The sequence below is a fragment of the Pleurodeles waltl genome, chromosome 2_2 (assembly GCF_031143425.1).
Source record: "Pleurodeles waltl isolate 20211129_DDA chromosome 2_2, aPleWal1.hap1.20221129, whole genome shotgun sequence".
NCBI classification, from domain to species: domain Eukaryota; kingdom Metazoa; phylum Chordata; class Amphibia; order Caudata; family Salamandridae; genus Pleurodeles; species Pleurodeles waltl.
The window spans coordinates 206068306-206088319 of record NC_090439.1 but is presented as its reverse complement, the minus strand read 5'-3'; the positions used below and the strand labels follow the sequence as shown (position 1 = coordinate 206088319).

The 20014-nt window shown below is 49.4% G+C and overlaps 1 protein-coding gene across 3 annotated transcripts in view; it reads left to right on the top strand.

The window, feature by feature from the left end:
- Nucleotides 1–20014, top strand: part of TRIO (trio Rho guanine nucleotide exchange factor) — a 3522386-nt gene that overhangs the window by 3290790 nt on the left and 211582 nt on the right. The window lies entirely within an intron of this gene.

Genomic DNA, 20014 nt, shown 5'->3' with positions numbered 1-20014 from the left:
GGCCGGGTGCAGAGTGCAAACAGGCGTCGGGTTTGCAATAGGTTTCAATGAGAGACCCAAGGGTCTCTTTAGCGATGCAGGCAGGCAAGGGGGGCGGGGGCTCGTCGGGGTAGCCACCACCTGGGCTAGGGAGAGGGCCACCTAGTGGTCGCTCCTGCACTGGTGGTCGGATCCTTCAGGTCCTGGGGGCTGCGGGTGCAGGGTGTTTCCCAGGCGTCGGGTTCTTTGAAGCAGGCAGTCACGGTCAGGAGGAGCCTCTGGATTCCCTCTGCAGGCTTCGCTGTGGGGGCTCAGGGGGGTCAACTCTGGCTACTCACGGGCTCTCAGTCGCCGGGGAGTCCTCCCTGTAATGTTGGTTTTCCTCAGGTCGAGCCGGGGGCGTCGGTGCAGAGTGGAAAGTCTCACGCTTCCGCCGGGAAACGTGTGGTCTTTAAAAGTTGCTTCTTTGATGCAAAGTTGCAGTCTTTGTGGAACAGGGCCGCTGTCCTCGGGAGTTCTTGGTCCTTTTAGATGCAGGGTAGTCCTCTGAGGCTTCAGAGGTCACTGGACCCTGGGGGATGCGTCGCTGTTGCAGTTTGTCTTGAAGTGAGGAGACCGGCCGGTAGGGCTGAGGCCAAAGCAGTTGGTGTCTCCGTCTTCTCTGCAGGGCTTCAGGTCAGCAATCCTTCTTCGTCTTCAGGTTGCAGGAATCTATCTTCCTTGTTTCTGGGGGCCCCTAAATACTCAATTTAGGGGGGTGTTTAGGTCTGGGAGGTTAGTAGCCAATGGCTACTAGCCCTGAGGGTGGCTTCCCGGTGGGGAGGGGGCACATCCCTAATCCTATTGGGGGAATCCTCCATCTGCAAGATGGAGGATTTCTAAAAGTCAGAGTCACCTCAGCTCAGGACACCTTAGGGGTTGTCCTGACTGGCCAGTGACTCCTCCTTGTTTTTCTCATTATCTCCTCCGGCCTTGCCGCCAAAAGTGGGGTCTGTGGCCGGAGGGCTGGGCATCTCCACTGGCTGGGATGCCCCGTGGCGCTGTAACAAAGGGGGTGAGTCTTTGAGGCTCACCGCCAGGTGTTACAGTTCCTGCAGGGGGAGGTGAGAAGCACCTCCACCCAGTACAGGCTTTGTTACTGGCCACAGAGTGACAAAGGCACTCTCCCCATGTGGCCAGCAACATGTCTGGTGTGTGGCACACTGGCAAAAACTAGTCAGCCCACACTGGAAGTCGGGTATGTTTTCAGGGGGCATCTCTAAGATGCCCTCTGGGTGTATTTCACAATAAAATGTACACTGGCATCAGTGTGAATTTATTGTGCTGAGAAGTTTGATACCAAACTTCCCAGTTTTCAGTGTAGCCATTATGGTGCTGTGGAGTTCGTGTATGACAGACTCCCAGATCATATACTCTTATGGCTACCCTGCACTTACAATGTCTAAGGTTTTGCTTAGACACTGTAGGGGCATAGTGCTCATGCACTTATGCCCTCACCTATGGTATAGTGCACCCTGCCCTAGGGCTGTAAGGCCTGCTAGAGGGGTGACTTATCTATGCCATAGGCAGTGTGAGGTTGGCATGGCACCCTGAGGGGAGTGCCATGTCGACTTAGCCATTTTCTCCCCACCAGGACACACAAGCTGGCAAGCAGTGTGTCTGTGCTGAGTGAGGGGTCCCCAGTGTGGCCTAAGACATGCTGCAGCCCTTAGAGACCTTCCCTGGCATCAGGGCCCTTGGTACCAGGGGTACCAGTTACAAGGGACTTACCTGGATGCCAGAGTGTGCCAATTGTGGAGAAAAAGGTACAGGTTAGGGAAAGAACACTGGTGCTGGGGCCTGGATAGCAGGCCTCAGCACACTTTCAAATCATAACTTGGCATCAGCAAAGGCAAAAAGTTAGGGGGTAACCATGCCAAGGAGGCATTTCATTACAACAGGGGATTGGTCACTCCCCTTTCCTTTGTCCTGTTTCGCGCCAGAGCAGGGGCTAGGGGATCCCTGAACCGGTGTAGATTGGTTTATGCAAGGAGAGCACCATCTGTGCCCTTCAAAGCATTTCCAGAGGCCAGTAGAGGCTACTCCTCTCAGGCCCTTAACACCTATTTCCAAAGGGAGAGGGTGTAACACCCTCTCTCAGAGGAAATCCTTTGTTCTGCCTTCGTGGGACTGGGCTGCCCAGACCCAAGGAGGGCAGAAACCTGTCTGAGGGTTGGCAGCAGCGGTAGCTGCAGTGAAAACCCCAGAGAGCTAGTTTGGCAGTACCCGGGGTGCATGCTGGAGCCCCGGGGATGCATGGGATTGGCACCCCAATACCACATTTGGCATGGGGGGACAATTCCATGATCTTAGACATGTTACATGGCCAAATTCGGAGTTACCATTGTGAAGCTACATATAGGTATTGACCTATGTGTAGTGCACACGTGTAATGTGTCCCCGCACTCACAAAGTCCGGGGAAATTGCCTTGAACAATGTGGGGGCACCTTGGCTAGTGCCAGAGTGCCCTCACACTTAGTAACATTGCATCTAACCTTCACCAAGTGAGGGTTAGACATATAGGTGACTTATAAGTTACTTAAGTGCAGTGTAAAATGGCTGTGAAATAACGTGGACGTTATTTTTCTCAGGCTGCAGTGGCAGTCCTGTGTAAGAATTGTCTCAGATCCCTATGGATGGCAAAGGAAATGCTGCAGCCCATAGAGATCTCCTGGAACCCCAATACCCTGGGTACCTAGGTACCATATACTAGGGAATTATCAGGGTGTTCCAGTGTGCCAATCAGAATTGGTAAAAATGCAGACCGAGCATAAGCACTGAGGTTCTGGTTAGCAGAGCCTCAGTGACACAATTAAGCACCACACAGGGAACACATTCAGGCCACAAACTATGAGCACTGGCGCCCTGGCTAGCAGGGTCCCAGTGAGACATTTAAAAAACACTGACAAATAGGGTTTCCACTATGAGCACTGGGGCCCTGGCTAGCAGGATCCCAGTGAGACAGTAAAACCACCCTGACATATGCTCACAAACAGGCCAAAAGTGGGGGTAACAAGGCTAGAAAGAGGCTACCTTCCTACAGCGCTTGAGAGATTCAAGTATTCTCGAGCTTCGGCCAGATCCTTGGGCCTTTCAGTGCCAGCATGACAGCAGTCTCTCTTTTGCCCATTCAAGGCTTTGGGCGGGGCGTGGTACCACGCCAGCCACAGTTCCTCAGGCTTCACAACATCCTGGAAGAGGATGTGGTCGTGGTACCATCAGACTCCGAGGGTCTGGCCAGATGTCGACCTCCATACAGCCCACCTCCACTGCGCCCAAGCCCTCCTAGTGTGGTTCTGCAGGACCTCGTCCGTCCAGTTGGAGGGAGGATTCAATTTGATCTCCCTCACTGGCTTTTCAGCACAACGGACAAGTGGGTTCTGCAGATCATACAGAAGGGCTATTCCCTCCCCTTCCAGTCTTTCCCTCCCTCTATCCCTCCGACAAAAGAACGGCTGATGGAGGACCATTTAGGTTTGATTCGCAAGGAAGTTACAGCTCTCTTGGCCAAGGGAGCCATAGAAAGGGTCCCGATGTCAGCCAGTGGTTGTTATTCCCCCTGCTTTCTGATTCCCAAAAGTACAAGGGCCTTCACCCTATCCTAGATTTAAGGGACTTCAAACTCTTCCTCAAGAAGGAGAAATTCAAGATGCTCGCTCTTGCTCAGGTCTTGTCTGCCCTAGATCAAGGAGACTGGATGGTAGCGTTGTACTTGCAGGACGTGTATTTTCATATCCCCATCCTGCCAGCCCACAGGCGTTACCTGCGGTTCAAGGTGGGCCAAGAGCACGTTGTTTACCTTGCTCCCTTTCAGTCTCACCAGTGCCCCTCCGGTGTTCACGAAGGTGATGGCGGTGCTAGCAGCGCATTTGTGCAGGTCAGGAATTTCAGTCTTCCCCCTTACCTCGACGATTGGCTGTTGAAGGCTCCCACACCCCAGGCTCTCGTCACCCATCTCCAGGCGATGGCGAACCTCCTGCCCTCGCTGGGTCTCACTACCAATGTGCCAAAGTCACACCTGACTCCCTCTCAGAAGCTCACTTTTATCTGAGCTGATCTGGAGACAGTGCTGTATCGGGCCTAGCCTCCCGAGCAGCGAGTTAAGGATATTCAGGTTGTGATACCAATGTTTCGGCCTCTATCCTGGATTTCGGTGAAACAGACTCTGAGGCTGCTGGGACTCATGGCTTCCAGCATCCTATTGGTCAAGCATGCCAGATGGCGTATGAGGGCTCTGCAGTGGGCCCTGAAGTTCCAATGGGCACAGCATCAGGGGAATCTTACCAATGTGGTTCAGATCTTGGAGGGAACTGCAAAGGATCTGCAGTGGTGGTTAGTGAACTGCGATTGGGTCAAGGGCGACTCCTCTCCCTTCCCCAACCAGATCTCACAGTAGTGACAGATGCGTCACTTCTGGGATGGAGCGGCCATCTGGGAAAGGTGGAGATCAGAGGTCATTGGTCTCCGGCGGAGTCCGGGCTCCATATCCACTTGTTGGAGCTCTGGGCGATCCGACTAGCATTAAAGCATTTCTTCCTATTGTGAGAGGGAAGGTTGTGCAGTTGTACACGGACAACACCACCGGAATGTGGTACTGTAACAAGCAGGTGTAGGAAAGTACCATCTTGCCTGGCATGGTACCCCCATTTTTACTTGTGTGTCAGTTTGTTTTTGCCTGTCTCACTGGGATCCTGCTAGCCAGGACCCCATTGCTCATAATTTGTGGCCTAAATGTGTTCCCTGTATGGTGCCTAGCTGTATCACTGAGGCTCTGCTAACCAGAACTTCAGTACTTATGCTCTCTCTGCTTTTAAAATTGTCACTGCAGGCTAGTGACCATTTTTACCAATTCTGATAGGCATACTGGAACACCCTTATAATTCCCTAGTATATGGTACCTAGATACCCAGGGTATTGGGGTTCCAGGAGATGCCTATGGGCTGCAGTATTTCTTTTGCCACCCATAGGGAGCTCAGACCAATATTACACAGGACTGCCACTGCAGCCTGAGTGAAATAACGTCTACGTTATTTCGAAGCCATTTTACACTTCACTTAAGTAACTTATAAGTCACCTATATGTCTAACCCTCACTTAGTGAAGGTTAGGTGCAAAGTTACTAAGTGTGAGGGCACCCTGGCACTAGCCAAGGTGCCCCCACATTGTTAAGGGCAATTTCCCCGGACTTTGTGAGTGCGGGGACACCATTTTATACATATGCACTACGTATAGGTCAATACCTATATGTAGCTTCACAATGGCAACTCCGAATATGGCCATGTAGCATATCTAAGATCATGGAATTGTCCCCCCAAGCCAGATCTGGTATTGGGGTGCCAATCCCATGCATCCCTGGGGCTCCAGCATGCACCCCGGGTACTGCCAGACTACCTCTATGGGGTTTTCACTGCAGCTACTGCTGCTGCCAACCCGCAGATAGGCTTCTGCACTCCTGGGGTCTGGGCAGCCCAGTCCCACGAAGGCAGAACAAATGATTTCCTCTGAGAGAGGGTGTTACACCCTCTCCCTTTGGAAATAGGTGTTAAGGGCCTGAGAGGAGTAGCCTCTCCTTGCCTCTGGGAATGCTTTGAAGGGCACAGATGGTGCCCTCCTTGCATAAACCAGTCTACACCAGTTCAGGGATCCCCCAGCCCCTGCTCCGGTGCGACACTGGACAAAGGAAAGGGGAGTGACCACTCCCCTGTCCATCTCCACCCCAAGGGTGGTGCCCAGAGCTCCTCCAGTGTGTCCCAGACCTCTGCCATCTTGAATGAAGAGGTGTGAGGGCATAATGGAGGCCTCTGAGTGACCAGTGCCAGCAGGTGACGTCAGAGACCCCACCTGATAGGTGCTTACCTGGTTAGGTGGCCAATCCTTCTCTGAGGGCTATTTGAGGTCTCTCTTGTGGGTTTCTCTTCAGATAACAAATGCAAGAGCTCACCAGAGTTCCTCTGCATCTCTCTCTTCGACTTCTGCCAAGAATCGACCGCTGACTGCTCCAGGACGCCTGCAAAACCGCAACAAATTAGCAAGACGACTACCAGCAACATTGTAGCTCCTAATCCTGCCTGCTTTATCGTCTGTTTCCTTGTGGTGCATGCTCTGAGGGCTGTCTGCCTTCACCCTGCCCTGGAAGCCAAGAAGAAATCTCCTGTGGGTCGACGGAATCTTCTCCCTGCTAACGCAGGCACCAAATGTCTGCTTCACCAGTCCTCTGGATCCCCTCTCATCTTGACGAGCGTGGTCCCTGGAACACAGGAGCTAGATCGAAGTGACCACGACAGTCCAGTGGTCCTTCTGTCCAAATATGGTGGAGGTAAGTCCTTGTCTTCCCACACCAGACAGTAATCCTGTGTACTGCGTGAACTGCAGCAGCTAGGGCTTCTGTGCACTTTTGCAAGGAATCCTTAGTGCACAGCATAGCCCAAGTCCCCAGCACTCCGTCCTGCATTGCTCAACTCGCTGAGTTGACCACCGACTTCGTGGGACCCTTCTTGATAGTGTTTAGACAACCTCCATGCTCAGATTTCTTGAACGCCTGTTCAAGTGCTTCTGAGGGTGCTGCCTGCTTCTGCGTGGGCTCTCTGTGCTGCTGAACACCCCCTCTGTCTCCTCCTCCAAGGGGCGACTTCCTGGTCCTTACTGGGCCCGGGCAGCACCCATTTTCTTCAACTGCGGCCTTTGCAGTTAGCAAGGCTTGTTTGCAGTCTTTCTGCGTGGAAACAACTCTGCATCCTCCAGCACGCCCTGTGACATCTACTGTGCAAAGACGAAGTTCCTGGCTTCTTCCGTTGTTGCAGAATCTTCAGCTTCTTCTACCAGAAGGCAGCCATTTTACACCTTCGTCTGGGGTTTAGTGGGCTCCTGCCCCCCTGGACACTTTCGTGACTCTGGGACTTGGTCCCCTGCCTTTACAGGTCCTCAGGTTCAGGAATCCGTCTTCAGTGCTTTGCAGTCAATTCAAAGAAGCTTTATTGCGGCTACAAGAGCCAAAAAAAGCGCGAGCAGTAATAAATACAAATAAATGCACATGATAAAAAAAAATTGCAGGTAAATATGGTGATAAAAGGGAATAAAATATAAATAAAAATTAAAATGGAATAAAAATGAGATAGAATAAAATGGAATGAAATTAGATAAAATGAAATGAAGTGAAATGCACTCTGCAGGATGTTGGGACAGTCTTATTTGGAGTCTTTGTCCAGGAGAGTTTTCCCTCTAATAAGCCAACTAGCTCCGAGGAATTTGGCGATAGCGATCACTAGCGTGGGCCTGGTGTCTGATCTAAGGATTCGCAGAGCTAGCGCAGAGCAGCGTGCTCCCAGTAGTCTGCATGCCGGGGCCAGCCATTTCCTACGGGGGGCAGTATACGCGGGGCATACAAAAAGGAGGTGAGGGAGATTCTCCACGGGGGCTTTGCAAGCAGGGCATGCGGTGGATTCGTTGTGTGACCAGCTGCTGGTGAAAAGTCTTAATGGGAGTGTTCCAATGCGGAGCTGGAAGTACAGTTTCCTTTCCCTTGGGGCCGTGATTAGGTCCCAAAAAGTTTCGTACTTGCATGACTCTTTTAGGTTGGCAAAGTCACAAGATAATGTAGTGTGGAGTGCAGCCCGAGTGTCTTCGTTGTTGGCCCTTTGCCAGTAAAGTTTCTTTAGTTCGCTTTTCGAGGGAAAGACTGACGTGGCTGGTGAGTTCCAGAGATCATCGAGCCCGATAGAGTGGAGTAAATCCTTGATGGATCGTAGCCTGGGGATTCTGTGCAGGTGGTCGGCTTTTAGGATGACCTGTAGAGCTTCGGTGAAGATGACAAGTTCCGGAGTGGTCCAGAGACGCCGCCAGTACAGCAGAGGTCGCAGGCGGGCTTTGTGACCAATGCGTTTGATGCCGAGGTCCTTGAAAAGAGGGAACAGTGGGGTGCTTAGCGGAAGGGACACAAGGTTTCTTAAGAAGTTGTTTTCAGCGGTGGTTAGGTCTTGGGTTTTGGTATAACCCCAAAGTTCAGCCCCGTAGAGCGCTGAGGAAACTGCCTGGGCTTCGTATAATTGTAATGCTGGGCGAATTGGTTTTGTGTGTGAGAGGTGGAAGTTTTTTAGTAGAGCCCCAGTTGTTTGTCTTAATTTAAGGGCTTGTTTTCCTATGTGTGGCTTCCAGGACATGTTGTCAGTGAGTGTTATGCCCAGGTAGCTGAAAATGCCCACCTTCTCGAGTGAGGAGCCCTCTAGAGTAAATTTCCCTTTGAAAGATCTGTGGGGATTAAGGGTCATTAGTTTGGTTTTCGTTGCGTTGATTTCGAGTCCCTGGGATGAACAGAAATGCTCGAAGCACGCAAGGAGTTTCCTTAGACCACTAGGGGTCTTAGATATCAAAAGAGTGTCATCGGCAAAGAGTAAGACTGGGATTTTTTGTGTGCCAAGTGAAGGTGCGTCAGCCTGCAGTCTGAGGAGGGAGGGGACAATTTCGTTGATGTACAGGGAAAAGAGGGTCGGGGCAAGTACGCAACCTTGCCGCACACCCCTAGAGACGTGGATTCTATCGGTAAGTTGGCCCTTGTTGCCCCACCTGACTTGTGCGTAGTTGTCCTCGTGGAGTCGTATCAAAATGGCAAGGATGTGTTCCGGGATTCCCATCCGAGAGAGAGTGACCCACAGTTTGTTGCGAGGTACTAGGTCAAAAGCAGATTTGAGGTCCACGAAAGCTACATAAAGGCTGCCTTTACCGATGAACACTGTTTTCCAATATAATAATAGGAATCTGAGGGCTTGATCAGTGGTGGAAATCTTCTTTCGGAAACCGGCTTGGAGGGGGCTGAGGATATCGTGGTCAATTATCCATTCTTCTATCTTCCCTAGGAGGCAGTGGCAGAAGACTTTTTGGACACAGTCAATTAGACTAATGGGTCTATAGTTACAGGGAAGAGATCTGTCGCCCTTTTTAAAGATTGGAATAACAATGGCCGCTTTCCAAGAGTCGGGAATTGGCGCCCCAGATGCTATTGCGTTAGCTAGAATGGTGAGATATCTTGACCAGGATGCTAGGTCTGTTGAGAATAGGTCTGCTGGGACGCAGTCTGAACCAGGGGCCCTGCCGCGTTTTAGAGTGCTTAGAGAGTAAGTTATATCACTTTGGGAGAACAACAGGGGTGCTGCGGTGGTTGGTGCTAACGAGTGAAATAGGAGGGGGCCCGTACAAACAGAGGTGGGGCTATCATGATCAGGAGAGTACAGACTACTAAAGTGGGCTATCCAGTCTCTTGGGGCAATATTGGTTGTGATGTCCAAACCACTGGTTTCTGGGCCTCGCGCTGCCAGGGACCAGAACAGACTATAATTTCTCTCGCGCACAGCGTCGCTGAGTGATGTCCACCATTTGCTATCTTGATCACGCTTGGCTATGCATATTGCAGATTTATAGGACTTCCTAGCTACGCGGATGGCGATGGGGTCCTTGGATTTAATGGCTTGAACTAGGCGCTTGTTTAGGGACCGGCACGTTTTGTTGAACCAGCGGTGCCTGGCTTTGGGTCGTTTGTCGTCGTGGGCTGGGGGTGCTGAGAAGTGGGTTGCGATATCCCTAAAGCAGGAGGTGTGGATTGAGCTAATTTCCTGGTGGGGTGTTGCAGAACCTGCCTCTAGGTCCCTTAGTGTGGATTTTAGGGTGTTGTTGGCAGCATTGATGAGTGCGGGCCGGGCCACAATATTGACCCATTTTAGGTGTCTTTTGTTGTTGGCCAGGTTAATACCCTCGGGTGCTACTGCTGCGGGGTTAGACGTGGCTGGGAGGTTACCTAGGGTTAATGTGTGGACAGAAAGAGGGTTGTGATCACTTTCGGTCCGTTCGATGATTGTCATATCGATGACTAGAGGCCATAATCTTATATCGAATAGGCAATAATCGATTCTGCTGGTGTGGTTCGTTTTGTTGTATGTGTGACTACCGTTGGTGTCTGAATTAGTTCTGCCATTTAGCGCCCTGAGTCCAAACTCCATGGTCAATGATTTTACCTGAATCGCAACCGACGTCCACCTTTTGATGGGTGCAATGGACAGGGCGGGGATAGACCAGACTTGATCTTCCTCGCGGGTGGACCTGAGATCGTCCCAGTCAAGGGGTTCGAATGTGACGTTGAAGTCCCCAGCCACAATGGTTTTATGATGGCGGGGATAATTTTGTAAGAGGGCTACGAGGGCGCAGAGGGTTTTGGAGACTTGACCCCCCCTGACCCCTCGAGCGTAGATATTAAAGATGTTCACCACAGAGTCAGGCCCAAAGGATAGACGAAGGCCTAACAGGTCGGGAGAGGCGGTAGGTAGCTGTGATATATGGCAGCTAAGCGATGTTTTGATCCAGATGGTCAGACCCCCTGAGGGCCTGCCTCTCGTGCTGGCCACAGCGGGGATGTGGAAATTTGAGTAGCCTGTTCGGAAGAGTGGGTCGAGTGACCATGTTTCCTGTAGGAGACATATGTCATGTTCGTCAATAAATGAGGAGAAGGATGGAAGGGGAAGAATAGATTTCAAACCTGCCACGTTCCATGAGACAAGTCGTACCCCAGATTGTGACTGAGTTGTCCTACCTAAATGCCCGGGGTTTTTGAGGTTGGCTGTCAGGGGTTGGTTTGGCAGATGTGGCTGGGGGAGCAGGGATGGGTTGATGCCAATGTTTGCCCGTGAGGTTTGTGGTGGTTGGTGATGTTCCTCTGTTGGAACAGGCCTGGTCCTGATCAAGGAGATGCTTGCAGGCCTAGACAGCAGCTCTAGGTTTGGTGGGCAATGTGCCTGCAAGATGGGTGGAGCATCGTTGTCATGATTGCTCGGTGAGCCGGAAATGGTCGCGGTATCATGGGTAGGGGGGTGAATACATGGACAGACAGTGGTGGGGTAAAAGGAGGATCTGGGGGTGATGGATGTTGGAAGGTTGCAAGGTTTGCCTGCATAGATTTTAGGTGGGGCTGTGAGTCAATCATGTTTACCAAGAGGGGATAGGTTTTCTGCCGGGTGGTAACTCGGGCGTTCCTCGTGGAGCGTGGGTGACCTGGGCTGTTTAAACTGGATGCGTGAGTGTGCAGGTGGGCTTGTTCTTGCGTCTAGGGCCACCAGATTGTTCGCCATGGTCCTGTTCTTGAGTGTCAGTTTTAGTATATCAAAGTGAGTTCCCGGGTCTGGCCGTCGTACTACGGTAATTAGGTCCTCACGTATTATGGATCGGCAGCCTCTAACATGGCGAATCCAGTGGATTGCCTTGTTTTTGATAGAGTCTACCCCTTCCTTGCGCGCCAATGTGGTTAACTTGGGAACGTTAACCATTAGAACTATATTACCTAAATGGGACTGGTCAGTGGCAGGTTGTGTAGAGTATTTTGAGGCGGTGTTGCTCATGGGTTTGAGGGTATTATGATAGATGTCTAGTGAATTTCCTATGCCTAAATTGCGGAAGAGGGGAGACTGGTGGGAGTTCATGGTCTTTTCTTTGGTAGGGTGAGGGCCAGCGTGGCTAGAAGCAGAGGAGTTGGGCGAGTTTGTTGTGATGCCTGATAGGATTGGATTTTGGGCAAGGTTACTGGTGGTCGTGTTATTTGCGTGGGTTAGCTGTTTTACTATTGCAAGTAATGAGTTAACCATATGCTTGAGTTCTGTGACTTCCTTCCTTAGAGCTTGTATGTATTCGATATGCTGTGGGGTTACATGAGGAGAGTGCGTGTTGGTTGCTGCTGGCCCATCTGCCAGGGTGTCTGGGTTGATGTCGTCGCGTGATTCAGGGAGGTTGGTTAGGGGATTGAAGCGGTTACTGAGCTGGATGGAATCGTTGGTGGCAAGTGGTAGGTCTTCTGCTAGGGAGGGGGCTGCATGGGTGATAACGTTCCTACTTTCACCCGCCCCTGTAGTGTCAGTAACTTGTTGCCCACGTTTCATGAAAATCTCAGCGATTTTCATGGAACCTTCCTTCCTGCTAGTTGAAGTGGGCCCCTCCCCAGTTGCAATAGAAATGTTTCCCTGGGGGCTAGTTAGTATTCCGTTGCATTCGCCCAGGAGAGAGTCGATTCTATCCATAACGCAATTGCTAGCAGCATGCTTATGCCTTTTTCGCTTGGCTTTTAGTACTGCCCCGGCCCCTGCCTCTATTGCTTTCCTTTTGCCCATCTGGTGTTAGTGTAGGTGCAGGGTTAAATGATAAGGTGTCAGATTAAATGGAGCAGCTGACTGGGGAGACAGAGTAGGAAATAGCAAAAGGGACTGAGTACAATATGGCCTTCTTGGGAGATAGATGTTAGGGGGGTGGCCCAGCCCAGCCTCTGTCAGCCGCTGACGGGCGCAGGACGGGCCCGCCCTTGGCCCGGGCTTCGCCCGGGCGCGTCCCGCGCTGCGGGAGCGCGAACAAGTTTTAAAGGGCTCCTGCCCCGCCTCCAGAGATCACACAGCGCTTCCCGCGACGGCGGGAGCGCGAACAAGTTTTAAAGGGCTCCTGCCCCGCCTCCAGAGAACACACAGCGCTTCCCGCGACGGCGGGAGCGCGAACAAGTTTTAAAGGGCTCCTGCCCCGCCTCCAGAGATCACACAGCGCTGCTTCCCGCGACGGCGGGAGCGCGAACAAGTTTTAAAGGGCTCCTGCCCCGCCTCCAGAGATCACACAGCGCTTCCAGTCAGTTGTTGCCTTTGCAGAATCTCCTATCATGACTTTAGTGTGTTTCTGGGGAAGTAGGGTAACTTTACTCCTACTTTTCAGGGTCTTGGGGTGGGGTGTATTGGACACCCTTAGTGTTTTCTTACACTCCCACTGACCCTCTGCACTAGGCCTCGGGTCCATTTGTGGTTCGCATTCCACTTTCTTAGTATATGGTTTGTGTTGCCCCTAGGCCTATTGCATCCTATTGTATTCCACAGTGTTTGACCGACTTTTCTGTGTACTTACCTGATTTTGGTTTGTGTGTATATTTTGTGTATATTACTTACCTCCCAAGGGAGTATATCCTCTGGGATATGTCTGACACATTGTCACTTAAATAAAGTATTGTGTTTGTTATGATATAGTGCTATATGATATAAGTGGTATAGTAGGAGCTTTGTATGTCTCCTAGTTCAGCCTAAGCTGCTCTGCTATAGCTACCTCTATCAGCCCAAGCTGCTAGAACACTACTAATCTACTAATAAGGGATAACTGGACCTGACACAAGGTGTAAGTACCATCAGGTACCCACTATAAGCCAGGCCAGCCTCCTACATTGGTGGTGCAGCGGTGGGATAAGTACTTGTAACTGCTTTACAACTTTCTCATTGGTGCTTTTCATGAGAAAAACATATTCCAAATACTTCAGAATATACACAGTTAACCAAAACAGTTTAACTTTCTTTCTACAAAGTTTCTAAAAAGTTTGAGAAAAGTTTTCAAAACTTTTGAAAAGTTTGAAAAAGTTTTTCTCTCTTAAGTTTCTAAACTTTTTTCTCTCTGTCCTAAACCCTTTCTAACAATCATGTCTGCAGTAGAACTTAATCCCACAGTTGTCCAAGCAACATATGGTAGTTTAAACTTTAAACGTTTGAGGGGGTCTCTGCATTGAAAGAGGTTTAAGCATTGGTAAGAACCCTACGAAAGATATTCTCCTTAGCCTTCTCCTAGAAAGTGACCAGAACCAGTCTAGCCCATCCCAGGATCTGGAGGTAGAGGAGTGGGGTACCCAGGAAGACTCAGAGGAGTCCCCTGAGGATGCTGGAGAGGGTTCATCCAAAGACCTGCCAGCTAACAGGCCATTTAGTGACACTGGTAGTGGGAGTGGGTCACACACTAGTAGGGCCCTTTCACTCCAAAAGACCAGGTTACCAGAGTCCAGCCAGTTAGAAACAAGTCACACTTTGCCAATTCCCACATTTCGTCTGTGTCTCAGAATTCCCAAGCCTCCCACCCTGAGGATAACACCATGGAAAGGGAACTCAGAAAGCTGAGGTTGGAAGAGGCCAGGCTGAAGCTAAGACAGCAGCAGCTGGCCTTAGACAGGAAATCTCTAGATGTAGAAAGGGAAAGGCAGAGGTTGGGGTTAGTTTCCCATGGTGGCAGCAGCAGTGTTTTTGATAGCAATCCTGTAAGAGAACAAGATTCCAGAAACCTGCATAAGATAGTCCCTCCTTACAAGGAGGGGGATGACATTAACAAGTGGTTTGCTGCACTTGAGAGGGCTTGTATGGTACAGTTGGTCCCTCAAAGGCAGTGGGCTGCTATCTTGTGGCTATTTTTCACTGGTAAGGGTAGGGATAGGCTCCTTACTGTCAGAGAAATTACAAAGTTTTGAAAGATGCACTCTTGGATAGATTTGGCTTAACCACTGAACAATACAGGATTACGTTCAGAGACACCAGCAAAGAGTCCTCTCAAGGTTGGACAGACTTTGTAGACTGTTCAGTGAAGGCCCTGGAGGGTTTGTTACATGGCAGTAAGGTGACTGACTATAAAAGCCTGTATAATCTAATATTGAGAGAGCATATTTTGAACAGTTGTGCGTCTGATATGTTGCACCAGTACTTGGTAGACTCAGATCTGACCTCTCCCCAATAATTGGGAAAGAAGGCAGACAAATGGGTCAGAACAAGAGTGAACATAAAAGTTCATACAGGGGGTAACAAGGATGGCAAGAATGATGATGGTAAGTCTTCTGACAAGGGTGGAGACAAAGATAAAAACACATCCTGAGTCTTCATCAGGCCCACACAAATCCTCTGGAGGTGGTGGGTCCAAATCCTCTTCCCTCAATCAAAAGAAGCCATGGTGTTACATATGTAAAAGTAAAGGCCATTGGGTAAGTGATTCCACTTGTCCAAAGAAAAACACCAAGGCTCCCACTACCACAACCCCAACTGCAACCTCTAGTGCCCCTAGTAATAGCAGTGGTTGTGGTAAGTCTACTACAAATAGCCAATCTAAGGGTGTAGCTGGGCTCACCATTGGTAGTTTAGTTGCGGTTGGTCTTGTTAGGGAGACCATTGAGGCTGTTTTGGTCTCTGATGATGGTATTGACTTTGCCACCTTGGTTGCTTGTCCCCTTAATATGGGTAAGTACAAGCAACTTCTCCAAATAAATGGTGTTGATGTTGAGGCCTACCAGGGACATAGGAGCCAGTGTCACTATGGTGATTGAGAAACTGGTTCACCCTGATCAACACCTACTTGGTCAGCAGTGCGAAGTGACTGATGCTCACAATAACACACTTAGCCCCCTCATGGCTGTTGTGAATCTCAACTGGGGAGGGGTTACTGGTCCAAAGAAAATTGTGGTAGCCACTGGATCTACCTGTAGATTGCTTACTAGGCAATGATTTGCAGACATCAGCTTGGACTGAAGTGGAGTTAGAGGCTCATGCAGCAATGCTGGGCATTCCTGGGCATATTTTTGCTTTGACAAGGGCTCAAGGCTAGAAGCAAAAAGGACAGGGAAACTTGGATCCTGGAACAATGGACCAAGGGCCAGATATAGTAAAAATCTGGATTGCGACTGGCAAATTGCGAGTCAGACCTACTCACAATTTGCGAGTCGCAATCCAGAATGTAGGATGGTGTCCCAGACACCATCTGCGACTCGCAAGAGTGTTGCAAAACCCACCTCATTAATATTAATGAGGTGGGTCGCAATTTGGTACCCCCTTGCGAGTGGCAGCACTCACAGGGATGGTGGCCTGCTGGAGAAAGCAGACCACCATGTCTGTGACTGCTTTTAAATAAAGCAGTTTTTTTTTTTTTTTGTAATGCAGCCCGTTTTCCTTAAAGGAGAACGAGATGAATTACAAAACTAAGAAATGAAACGTTTTAGTTTCTTTTTTTTCAGAGCAGGCAGTGGTCCATAGGACCACTGCCTGCTGTGAAAAACTGTTTTTCATGCCATTCACAAAGGAGAAGGGGTCCCATGGGGACCCCTTCCCTTTTGCGAATGAGTTACCACCAGTGTGACACTGGTGGTAACTGTGATTGCTTTGCGACTGCGTTTGCGGTGACAAAACAATACAGTATTGCACTGCGACTCGCAATTATGAAGGGGGACCCCCCCTTCCTCATTGCGACTCGCAGGCCCGAAAACGGGGATTGGGCATTGCGACGTGCAAAAAGTTTTGAACATCTGGCCCCAAGTGCTCCCAAACGTTAGGGGTAGAAAGGGTAAATCCTTGCCCACTATCCCTCCCACTCCAGAAGATTCCCCTTTTGAGGAAGAGGAATCCTCTCCCTGTGCAGAACCTACACCAGAGGAGCTGGCAGCAGACACTGCTGAGCTATTGGGCGCAGGGGGGCCTGCTAGGGAAGAGCTGAGTGTGGCACAGCAGACCTAGAGGGTTTGAGACAGCAAGCAGGCAAACAGCAGAATGGAGATATCACTGATAGCCATAAGGTGTATTGGGAAGACAACCTCCTATATCCTGAGTCAAGGGACCCTAAACCTGGAGCTGCCAGGAGATTGGTCATCCCCGTGCAGCATAGGGAGTTTCTTCTAACCTTGGCACATAACATTCCTTTGGCTGAGCATTTGGGCCACAGTAAAACTTGGGACAGGCTTGTTCCATTGTTTCACTGGCCACATATGTCAGAAGACACTAAAGAGTTTTGTCGCTCTTGTGTGACCTGCCAAGCCAGTGGCACGACTGGTGGCACACCTAAGGCACCCTTAGTTCCACTTCCTGTGGTTGGGGAGCCCTTTGAAAGGGTAGAGGTTGACATAGTTGTCCCCCTAGTCCCTCCAGCAGCTTCAGGCAATAGGTTTATCCTTGTGGTAGTGGACCATGCCACTAGGTATCCTTAAGCAATTCCCTTAAGGACCAAGACCGCTCCTGCAATACCACTTATAGTTACACAGTACTTATACACAAGTAAAGACAATACTCAGTCTTACCAAAAATAAAGGTAGTTTATTTGGGTGACACAAGACCAAAAATATCTTAGAGGTAATACTCCTTCTGGAGGTAAGTATTATACACAATATATACACTAGACAACAAAATAAAGTAAGTAATTAGATATAGGATAGTGCAAACAATAGGAAATGCTATAGAATGCATTGGGAGAAAATAGGCCTATGGGCAACACAAACCGTATACTAAGAAACCCCTTCTGGATACTTTGTAGCTGTTACAGTAGTTCCTGGAGCAGTCTGCGGTCAGAGGATGAAGTAGTAGTTGCAGAGGATTCCTGCTTGAAACTTCCAAGTAGAATCTGAAGAGAAACCCACAGGAGAGACCCTAAATAGCCCTGAGAGGGGGATTGGCTACCTTATCAGGTATGGACCTATAAGGATGGGTCTCTGACGTCACCGGCTGGCACTGGCCACTCAGAGGCCTCTAGAGTGTCCCCACACCTTGGAAAACAAGATGGCTGAAGTCTGGGACACACTGGAGAAGCTTTGGGCACCACCCCTAGGGTGGTGATAGACAGGGGAGTGGTCACACCCCTTTCCTTTGTCTAGTTTCGCGCCAGAGCAGGGACTGGTGGTCCCTGAACCGGTGTAGACTGTCTCATGCAAGGAGGGCACCATCTGTGCCCTTCAAAGCATTTCCAGAGGCTCTGTGAGACTACCCCTCCAAAGCCTGTAACACCTATTTCCAAAGGGAGAGGGTGTAACACCCTGCTCCCAAAGGAAGTGCATTGTTCTGCCTTCCTGAGACTGAGCTGCTCAGACTCCAAGAGGGCAGAAACCTTTCTGTGAGGTGGCAGCAGCTGTAGCTGTATTGCAAGCTTCAGAGAGCTGGTTTGGCAGTACTGAGGATCCATGGTGGAGCCCCCAGGATGCATGTACTTGGCTCCCCAATACCAGATTCCGAATGGGGGGACAATTCCATGATTTTAGACACCTTACATGGCCATATTTTGAGTTACCATTGTGAAGCTACATATAGGTATTGACCTATATATAGTGCACTCGTGTAATGGCGTCCCCGCCCTCACAAAGTCCGGGGAATTGGCCCTGAACTATGTGGGAACACCTTTGCTAGTGCAAGGGTGCCGACACACACAGTAACCTAGCACCTAACCTTCAGTAAATGAAGGTTAGTCATATAAGTGACTTATAAGTTACTTACGTGCAGTGAAAATGTGTGTGCACTATTTCAGTGAGGCTGCAGTGGCAGTCCTGAAGAAAGGTTTGTATGAGCTCCTTATGGGTGGCAAAAGAAAATTCTGCAGCCCATAAGGATCTTCTGGAACCCCAATGCCCTGGGTATCAAGGTACCACATACTAGGGCCTTATAAGGGGTGCCCAGTGTGCCAATCAGAATTGGAATATGGAGTCACTAAAGTGTAGTGACAAATTTGATAAGTATAGAGAGCATAAGCATTGGAGTTCTGGTTAGCAGAACTTCAGTGACACAGTTAAGCATAATGACAACACCCAGATAGGACACAAACTATGAACACTGGGGTCCTGGCTAGCAGGATCCCACTGAGACAAGCAAAACACACTGACAAATAGGCAGAAATTGGGGGCACCTTCCTACACAGTCTCTTCTGGTTCTTGCATTATTTTCTGTCACAACTTCTAGTGTGTTTTAGGAGGCTTCCTGTGTTTTACTCCTGCTTTCCTGGGCTCTAGGATGTGGTTTATTACTTACCTTTGGTATTTTCGTACACTCCCTGTGCCGTTCTATACACTATGTTTGCCTAGGTGGGAAACCGACTTTCGCATTCCACTATTTTAGTTTATGGTTTGTGTTACCCCCTAGGCCCTTTGCAACCTATTGTGATTTTCACTATTTGCACTGTTTTCTTACTGTGTACTTACCTGTTTTTGGTTACTAGCGTACTATTGTTTAATTTACTTACCTCCTAAGGGTGTATAGTCTCCAAAGTATGTTTTTGCCTGTGTCATTAAAATAAAGTACCATTATTTTTGTAACACTGAGTATTGTCTTTCATGTGTGTGAGTACCTTGTGACTACAGTGGTAATGCAAGAGCTTTGCATGTTTCCTAGTTCAGCCCTTGCTGTTCTGCCTACCGCTACCTCTAGACAGCCTGGCTTCTAGACACTGATTACATTTCACTAATAAGGGATAACTGGACCTGGTATAAGGTGTAAATACCTTTGGTACCCACTACAAACCAGGCCAGCCTCCTACACCTTGTTACTGTATTTCCCAAGAGTTTGGTAGGATGATGGCCTTGTCATTTTGTAAGTGTGTGCACCCACAAAATGAAGTAAGCATTTAAAAAAAAAAGTTTTAGTTGCCTATTTGAGTTGGATCAGTAACTAAAAAGGACAAAAAAAACACCAGGGAGGCAAGCAGAAGCATGAGGGGGGATGCGGATGGGGAAAAAGAAGGAGGGACATGGTAATCTGGGGAAGAAAGACGGGGATGAAAAGAACATGGGTAGTACAGAGCAGCACATGGTGAGTCAAAGCAGCTCAGGGATCAGAGAGTCAGATGACGAGACATAGCTATACGGGGCAGGAGAACCACAGAAGAACGCAGCAAGACAGAGTAACACAGAGGCCAGGACTGGGGAGCTCAGAAGCATGCAGCAATATAGAGCAACATGGAGATGGGAGGAAGCAAAGCACACAGGGAAACAGCAAAACAGAGACAGACGGCCAAGAAGCACACAAGAAGATTACTAGGCAATACACACACTCTTATAAAATGCTTAAGTAAAAAGTAGCATGAAATTAATGAGCAATGTAAGGGCATAGTAATGTTTCCATGCTCTCTTGGAGGGAGAAAGTGAAACGGGGAAATAAAGCCATCAAACGAAAGTGCCAATGAAGCCATCCAGTGGTAAACAGTGTGCAGGCTCTAGACCCACTCTAAGCTAACAAAATCTCTTGAAACAAATACATTGCCTTAGGCAACACCTAATGATGCTAATTTGGCTGTAAACTTATCTGAATGGAGGTTGTTAAGACAATCTTTGTGTTTCCCTGAGCATACGTTATTCTTTGTCTTTCGAAGCTTAGAGTTCTGTATTCCACATCTGGTTTTGTTGTTGCTATGTTAATACTTAATAAAAACACTTTAAATAAGTGCACTGAGGGCTACAGCT